The sequence below is a fragment of the Pavona decussata genome, unplaced genomic scaffold (genome assembly GCF_977016875.1).
Source record: "Pavona decussata unplaced genomic scaffold, jaPavDecu1.1 SCAFFOLD_236, whole genome shotgun sequence".
NCBI classification, from domain to species: Eukaryota; Metazoa; Cnidaria; class Anthozoa; order Scleractinia; family Agariciidae; genus Pavona; species Pavona decussata.
In genome coordinates this window covers 201776-210000 of record NW_028145641.1, presented here as the reverse complement: position 1 = coordinate 210000, position 8225 = coordinate 201776, and the positions used below count along the sequence as shown (strand labels likewise).

At 40.6% G+C, this 8225-nt stretch overlaps 2 protein-coding genes across 2 annotated transcripts in view; one reads left to right on the top strand and one right to left on the bottom strand.

Moving 5' to 3' along the window:
* The window catches only part of LOC146457887 (uncharacterized), a 1910-nt gene extending 688 nt beyond the window's left edge, over window positions 1–1222 (bottom strand). The window contains exons 1-2 of the mRNA XM_085091453.1: window positions 475–1222; window positions 1–141 (exon numbers count right to left, since the gene is read on the bottom strand). The exon at window positions 1–141 is cut by the window's left edge and continues 688 nt beyond it. The gene's annotated coding sequence lies outside the window, so the exon portion shown is untranslated. The remainder of the gene's footprint in view (window positions 142–474) is intronic.
* The window catches only part of LOC146457874 (hemicentin-1-like), a 289647-nt gene that overhangs the window by 81468 nt on the left and 199954 nt on the right, over window positions 1–8225 (top strand). The gene's annotated exons all lie outside the window — the stretch shown is intronic.

Here is an 8225-nt window from a genome sequence, read left to right as displayed (position 1 = left end):
GGCACAGAGCGAAAAGAAAACTCATTGCACAAGTGGTGCCCGACCGATTTTTTGTCTTTCTTTCCACGCCACCTCGTGGCACAGGGCAAAATTTCTCGACACACCTCCCTATCGGTCCTCGACCGCTTATTTCGTGTTTTCCTTTTGTTTTGTTTTGTTTTTTTTTTTGTTTGTTTTTTTCCACGCCGCCCCTTGGCACAGAGCAGAAGTACTCGACCCACAGCTCGATCGGTCCTCGACCGATTTCCCTTTTTTCTTTCCCATCCACCTCGTGGCACAGAGCAGAAGTCTCCGACACGCTGCTCGATCGGTCCTCGACCGATTTTTTTTTATGCCACCTCGTGGCGCAGAGCAGAAGTCCTCGACACACTGCTCGAACGGTCCTCGACCGATTTTTCCTTTCCCTTTTTTTTTCCACGCCACCTCGTGACGCAGGGCAGTGGTCCTCGACACACTGCTCGATCGGTCCTCGACCGATTTTTTTTTTTTTTACGCCACCCCGTGGCACGGAGCAGAAGTCCACGACGCACTGCTCAAACAGTCCACGCCACCATGTGGCCAGACAAGCAAAACGGAACACCACTGTGAGACTAAAACGGACCTTGGCCGAGGCCGCACATTCCGCGCCCCTCAAGGGACAAGTAAGGAAAGGTGCAAACAGCATAAATAATTTCCACGGTCCTCCAACACAAACAGCTCCAAAATATATCGCAACCCTAATTCATAAGAAAAAACAAAAAGAAGAAAACAACTGAGTGCAACAGCAAAACATAATAGAAAACAACAGACTATCGCCCAAACATTTAAAAGAACTGTATCGTGGCTAACCCAGAAGAATACGCGCCGACCATGTGCTCCAAGCGCGAAATTTAAAACCGGCTCCCCAGTAACGGGAAAAACATAACGAGAAAATGTAATGTTGGGCAAACAGAAAATAAGCAACAAACCCCGGCTAGAATACAAAACTAAAACATTGTAGGCGAATATACACCTCAAGGTTGACTGTCGAGCTGTTCGACGTACTCGTCTCATTAACGTTTTCTCGGGCACAGCTTTGGGCCGCAATATCCCCGCTCACAGTTGCTCCTGAAGTTGCACCAGCGGAGCAGCCTGTTCAACAGCGCCTTGAAGTGGCTGTAAAATTTCCTGGGCCCTCGCAGGGTCGTTCACTTGGGACGGACGCTCGGACATCTTCAACCGATTCCAACCACAGTTAGGCAAAACTGACAACTATGAATAATTTTAAAACACATGCTTATATACTATGCACGCGGCTAGTATGAATAGTGTGTATTTATTGCTCGCAGCAACTTAATGTATTCAGTTTTTCAACATGCTGCCGGACAATAAACACTTGTGGTCTGACCTCTCGTAAGCGACCACCTAGAGTCGACATTTTGAGCTGTCGCTAGCTTACGGGGGATTTGACAGTATTTAAGTTACTCTAGCCTTTGTTGGTTATTTCTATCCCTGAAGAGTTCCCCACCTCTTCCATTAGGATCAGTCTCCTGTCAGTATTTTGTCATTGAAAAAAGAATTCTTCAAATAACAGGTATAATGGAATTTACTTAAAGTATACAAGTATATATATATATAGCGACCAATTTTAAAATATAGTACCAGTAACAAGCTATAGCTACATGAAGATGAATACCATTGTTTTGAGAGCATTTAACATTTAAAAACATTGGGGCAAAAAGGTTACCACATAATCAAAATATATTACCATTATTGTGTTTCACAAAGGTGAACAGCTCCTAACTCACGTGTGCCCTGTAATGTTGTGGATATACTTTTTCTTCGGTGGTCTCGCTGACATATTTTGTTCCTTTTTTAATTACCCTACTTATTCTATTCATCGCCGACCTTCGAATAAGCGCCAACCTCAAATAAGTGCCCGCCTCGAAAGCCCAAAAAGTTAAATAAGCACCCACCCTCGAATAGGTGCCCACCCTGAAAACCCCCAAACTTACTATGCTCCCACCCCACCCCCTCCTAACAAAAAAACTTTTCTGTACTAGCCCAGCCTGAAGTAAGAGCAGGAGCATCAGTTGTGTTCCAAAATTGGTTTTAGATACAATAGTCAGTGAACGTTTGTATTGTTTATGTAATGTTTAAAAAACGAACAAGAGTATTTTATCGGACTTTAGACCGATAAAATACTTGCTGCGAGTTTTTTGAACGGCTTCAAAAACATTCCTGGAAAAGCGTGTGTCAAAAGAGTTCATAACAATCATGTTTTTAATAATAGATCTAACAAATTAGTATATGTAATAGGACTACATGCTGCCCAATTTGGAAATAATTGGATGAGAAAAATTCCGAGGACTGCCAAATTGGACGAGGCCGTAAAATTGGACAAGCATGTAGTCGTATTACCTATTAATTATATTGTGCATTATTTAAGGGTAAAAAATAATGCTGATTTTGTCGAGAATGAGCTGTCCAAATTAATTGGTAATTTGGACAGTCGAGTATTTACAAATAATACAATGGTTACTTGAACGGGAGTTCTGACTAGCAATATAATTACAATGAAAAGGAAAAAACAACAACAATAAGATGGTACAAAAGGGAAGAAAACGAAACACAGATAACAACTCGTGTTTCTTACAGACCTTACTCAAAATTTGGCAAACTGAAGAATTAATAAGATAAAAAAGAAATTATTATTAGGTTGCAATTAATTACGGAAAGCATTACTGGTATGTAAGAGCGAAGATAAAGAACAGATTGCTGTGAAAAACCCGTTGGTGACAGCGTATGTACGAGATGGTTGACAGAATTTGAAGACATTGGAAGATATCTGCAATTGCTTCAGAGGAAGTGATGCTATCGATCAGTAGGTATATATTCTGCAAGAGGTTCCCACATTTTCATTTTTCTATTATCGTGGATTAAAAGGTGTTGTAAATACTATTGGTGTGAACATTGTAAGTATAGTATTGTAAGAATAGTAAGCTTCGTGTAGTATAATTAACAATTATTCCATGAGCGCGCGTTGGATATGAGATGGTAAATAGCCAACGAGGCGCGAAGCGCCGAGTTGGCTATAACTAATCTCATATCCAACAAGCGCGAATGGAATAATTGTTTTATTAAATTCTCCGCGTTTGGATATTGCTGTTGAAGTTTACTGAATTTTTATATTTTAAGAAAAAATTTCCTTCAAATTAAAACGACCGGATGTTGAGGCAACCTCCGACCAAAGCGCGCGAAACGTAATGATCACATGACACGCGCAGCTCTTTACAAACGGAGTTGCATGAAAAATCGAAAGCGAGGAAAATCGGACACAGTCTGACATGTAATTTTCAAGAAACGTTTAAATGTACGAATTATAACCTTTCTGAGACTAGCATTCAAGTGGTTTTGAAGTTCCAGCTCATCGAGAAGCGTAATAGTTGTGCACATTTGAGCAAATGTTCTGCTGTGAAGCGAAGGAAGAGATCAGGGCAAGGACGGCTTTTTTCATGCTGAACTGAATTCCTCGCGGACGATTTAAAGCACTTCAGGCAAGTCCAAGTGTACGAGGTACAACCTCACTGAGACAAGCATTCAGAGCAAGTTTTTAAACTTCAAGCTTGTTTGAGAAGCGTAAGAGCTGTGCACATTTGTGCAAATGTTTTGCTGAGTGGTGCCGAGCGACGGAAACGAACATTATGGCCGCCGCTCGTACGGATTTCATAGATGAACTTCCTGAAGTCCTCGTAAATGCGTGAAAACATAAAGGCAGGCATAAAGCTCTTCTTACGAAATTTCCTCGATTGGCTTTAACCTCTTACCGCCAGGATTTGCAAGCCATCCTGAAATTTTTGAAGGTAACCGATTGTTATTGTTGTTGTTATGTAATCTAAAAAATTGTAAAATCTTGCAATTTTGAAGATTTTAAGAAACTTCAGAGATACGTACCATTAAGGTGGCCGAACACAGTTTTTTAGTGTACAGGTGTTAGAAGACGTTATTTGGAAACTATGTATTTCTGGACGCCCAAAATTGGTATGGTGTAAGACTAACTAAGAAAGAATGTATTTTCGTACATCTTAGTTATTTAGGATCAAAACTTAACTTTATTATCAATTTCATGTGAAATTGAGGGATCACTTTATCGACCGCCGTATTTGCGTACCACAACCCTAGCGCGCGCTTAATAGTATCACTAGCAGAATCTGTAGAGCGCGCGCAAACTGTGTTCGGCCACCTTAAATAGTGTCATACCGAACTTTGTGGCTTTCATTGTTGTTATATTGAGATGGCGTTGTTTGGTATTTCTTTCTTTTTTTTTTCTACATTTTTCCGAAGAAACTTTCGCTTCCCACCGAAAAAAATAATTAGTTTAGCGACACCTCGGGCATTCGTTTTCCATATAAGGTCAAACTACGGTATATGAGCTGATAACCGAGATTTAGTGAACCAATCAGAACGCTAGAGAGACTGGGACGAGGCACGAAAGATGGCGGTCACGCCGAAAATGTGCTCGTAGTATCTTTTCGTTTTCGCAGCCTCAACGGTAGTTAAAATATATTTGTTATCCACTTGAAATGCCTGATGAACCATCGAAGAAAAAGGAAGCCGCGGAAAGAAGCAGGAAACGAACAAGGGAGCATAGCTCTCAAACGGATGAAGAAGACGCGTCCGATCAACACCACGAGCAAGGATGCAAAAAGTGCTTCGAAACAACAAACTCGAGGCTCTCCGGTATTGAAGAGAAACTCAACATGCTATTAGCTATACTTCCCGAGCTGGAAACTTATAAAAACAGAATTAACCTTCTTGGAGAAGAAAACAAAGCCCTGCAAACGAGCTTGGAGTATTCGCAAGCAGAGATAAAAGACCTAAAAGCCATTGTTGATGATGTCAAATCAAGCAAGAAACAGCCAACACCTCCAGTGAACGAATGGAGCGCGAACTCAAAGAGCTACATCGCCGACATGTTAAACTCGAATGTCACATTCGTAGAGGAAATATGAAATTTTACGGAATAAAGGAACATGAAAACGAAACAAACAATGACACTGAACTCGCCCTAAGAGAATTCATGCGTACGAAGCTAAAGATCCCTCCAGTCGACGAAGAAAACATTCATTTTGACCGAGTTCACAGAATTCCGTCGCGCAGCTCACAATCAAAAGACCGAAATCCTCAACCGCGACCGATCATAGTTAGGCTAACGGATTTTCAAGATAAATTTTTCATCAAATCCTTCATCAAGAATCTCCCAAGAGGTACCGGATTTGGAATATCCGACGACTTTCCTAAGGAAGTCGACGAAGTAAGAAAGGTGCAAATTACTAAAATGGCCTACTCTTTCCGACCGTAGAACTTATTTATCTTTAATTGAATGTTATAAGATAGTTTTTGGATTTTTTCAGCCTTTTTTGATTTCGCCACAACTCGGTCTACAAGGGCAAATCATCAATACAAGCTCTATGTCAAACCAGCACGACTCAATTGTTATAAACATTCTTTTTTCGTTAGAACTGTCAAACTATGGAATGAACTACCTGGTGATATAGTGGAAGCTGATAGCTTTCAGCATTTTAAATCTAAGCTCAAAATGTATTTAAATATTTGACTCCGGCTAAAGATCTCGATTTATGTATACTTATTTTTGTTTTTCTTTTATTTGAGGGAGTTTTCGCATAGGGCTAACCTCCAAACTCCCTTTTCTAGAAGTACTTTTCTTCTTAGTTTTATTTGTATATATAGTCTGCTTCTGGAATGTATGTATGTTTGTAGGTGTTTTATCCGATATTAAAGACGGCCAAGCGTGAGAAGAAGGCTGCATACTTTAACACCGAAAAGCCGATCATAGACAGTGCTCTCTAACGTGGCGAAGAAACATCACAATTTTCTTTCTATGGGCGTTTAATGGACAATTAAGATAAAATGAACGCTAAACCGTAGTTTTAGTTTACTTTCTTTTCTCTACGGAACCACCCACTTGAGAGCTGCGGCTTTCCACTCTTTATATACCCAGTCAAGACACCGCACAAAGGTTTAGGTAAGTCCGTAATAGTTATGCGTTTTCGTATGTGTTTCCGCATGTGTTTCAGTGTTAGCTTTCTCTTCTGTCATGTTGATCAAACTTGTTTTGTAACAAATATCAAGCCTTGTTATAAATTTCAACCGCACTGTGAGCATATTTCTAAGACAACTATTTTCGTTATTGCTTGGATACCCCGTCTATCTTCTCATTAGAAACTAAATGTATAAGCTGTTATCGCTTAACGTTAGAGGGCTAAACAGTTCGAGAAAGCGAAGACAAGTTTTTCGTTGTTTGCATCAGCAGCAATCGGATATAGTTTTCCTCCAAGAAACCTATTCCTCGCCAGAATCTATCAAAAGATGGGAACAGATTGGGGAGGCAAAATCGTGTCTAGCCATGGCTCCTCTCATAGTAGAGGAGTTATGATTTTATTTAAGCCACGTCTTGACGTCGATTTCGAAAAAATTACTGCAGATTATTTTGGCAGATGTATTTTAGCCGAGACTATTATAGCCCACTTTGAAAATGAGTGATGGCCTGGGTCGAGAGTAACTGCCCAAGTGATTGTGGGATTGTTTGGGGGGACGCAAAAATGCGAAGATAATAGCCAACGTCCCCCTAAACCTTCCCACAATCGCTTGGGCAGCTACTCTCGACCCAGGCCATCACTCTTTTTCAAAGTGGGCTATTGATGGTACCAAAATAGTTTTAGTGAACATTTATGCACCGAATGATGCAACCCAACAAGTGGTTTTCCTCAGGGACCTTTCAAAAGAATTTCTAACCCCGTACATCAATGAGAACCCCTGGGAGGTGATTTCAACTGCACAATTAGCACTTCAGACAAAAAAGGTGGTAGACCAATTGACAGCAAAAAAATTTCCCTTAACGAGCTTCCATCGTTAATCAAAACACACAACTTACTTGATTCCTGGCGTTTCAAAAATCCGGATCAACCAGGCTTTACATGGGCTAACCCGTCAATGAAAATACAGTGTAAACTCGAGGTGGTAGTTAACCATAAAATTGGGAGAAAGGGACAAAATTTTCCAAAAAAAGTAACTGCCTTTTTTCACTTGTATTTTTATTGTTCTTTAGGGCTGTATTTAATTTTTTTCAAAAATTTGAAATTCCCGCCTGTAATTTACAATTAATCAAAGAGAAGTCGTTAATCATCTCATAGCAACGGTTTGTTTGGATTTATTTATTTTGGTTGCTAAGGGGTTCAGTTTTATTCCAGTATTTTGGCGAATGCCACTCAAAAAGCCATTCCCTAGTCCAACAATCCAGATTTCTTAAATTCCGATCCAATATTTCCCCCTTGAGCCACTGCGGAGCCACAGTGAAGATACACCGATTCACCGTAAGACCGGAAGTTGCATGAGAGCGAGGCCTAAGGGCCGTCGAACGCGCCAATCTCAAATCAACAAACATGGACGAAAGAGCTTTACAAGAGATAGACTTAAACCTTACGCCAGACGACAACCCTTGCTCATCTGTTGAAAATGTGAATGATATCAGCAAGTGGACGATACCACAGCTAAAATTCTGGCTCAAATGCAGAAGGCTAAACCAGCAAGGATTAAAGAAAGACCTCGTCGAAAAGTAAGCTTTGTAATTTTACTGTCGCAAGCGGGCGCCACACGTCGCAATATTTTATGTTTCCAATATCGTTTCCAATGTTTTTTTTTTTTGTTTGTTTGTTTTTTCAGAGTAAAAGCCTTTAACTCGATCCCTCACTACAGGGATAGAGTTTACGACCTTGACCCAGAAAGAAGTTACACGAAGGCAAAGCTTGAAAAGTTCAAGCGATCGAATGCAACAGTTGAGAGCGCGGCAAAACAAACCAGCCCCAATAACTCACCTTTCGATAGCTTTCCGCCGGACGAATCTACACAATTTTCGGAAGACTTTTCTATTCTGCCTTCGTTTGTGCCAATGGATGCGTCCGAACAGATTAAAAATTCTGGTAAATCAATTAAGAAATTTGCCAATGCAGAGGTTGTGATAAACTCAAACGACAAAGGCCTTCGGATGATGAACTTCAGTTGTGCATGATTTACAGGTGTATAACAACCCAGAAAAGCGTCCTATTTATTTGCGTGCCTGCTGTTGGGCTTCCTATAAAAGGAACATTAAGTACAAGGTGAAATTAGTTTTAAACCAAAATGAATCCCCGAAGATTCTGGCAGCAAAATGTGATAGGCAGTGCCCAGCCTCCAATAGCGGTGTTTGC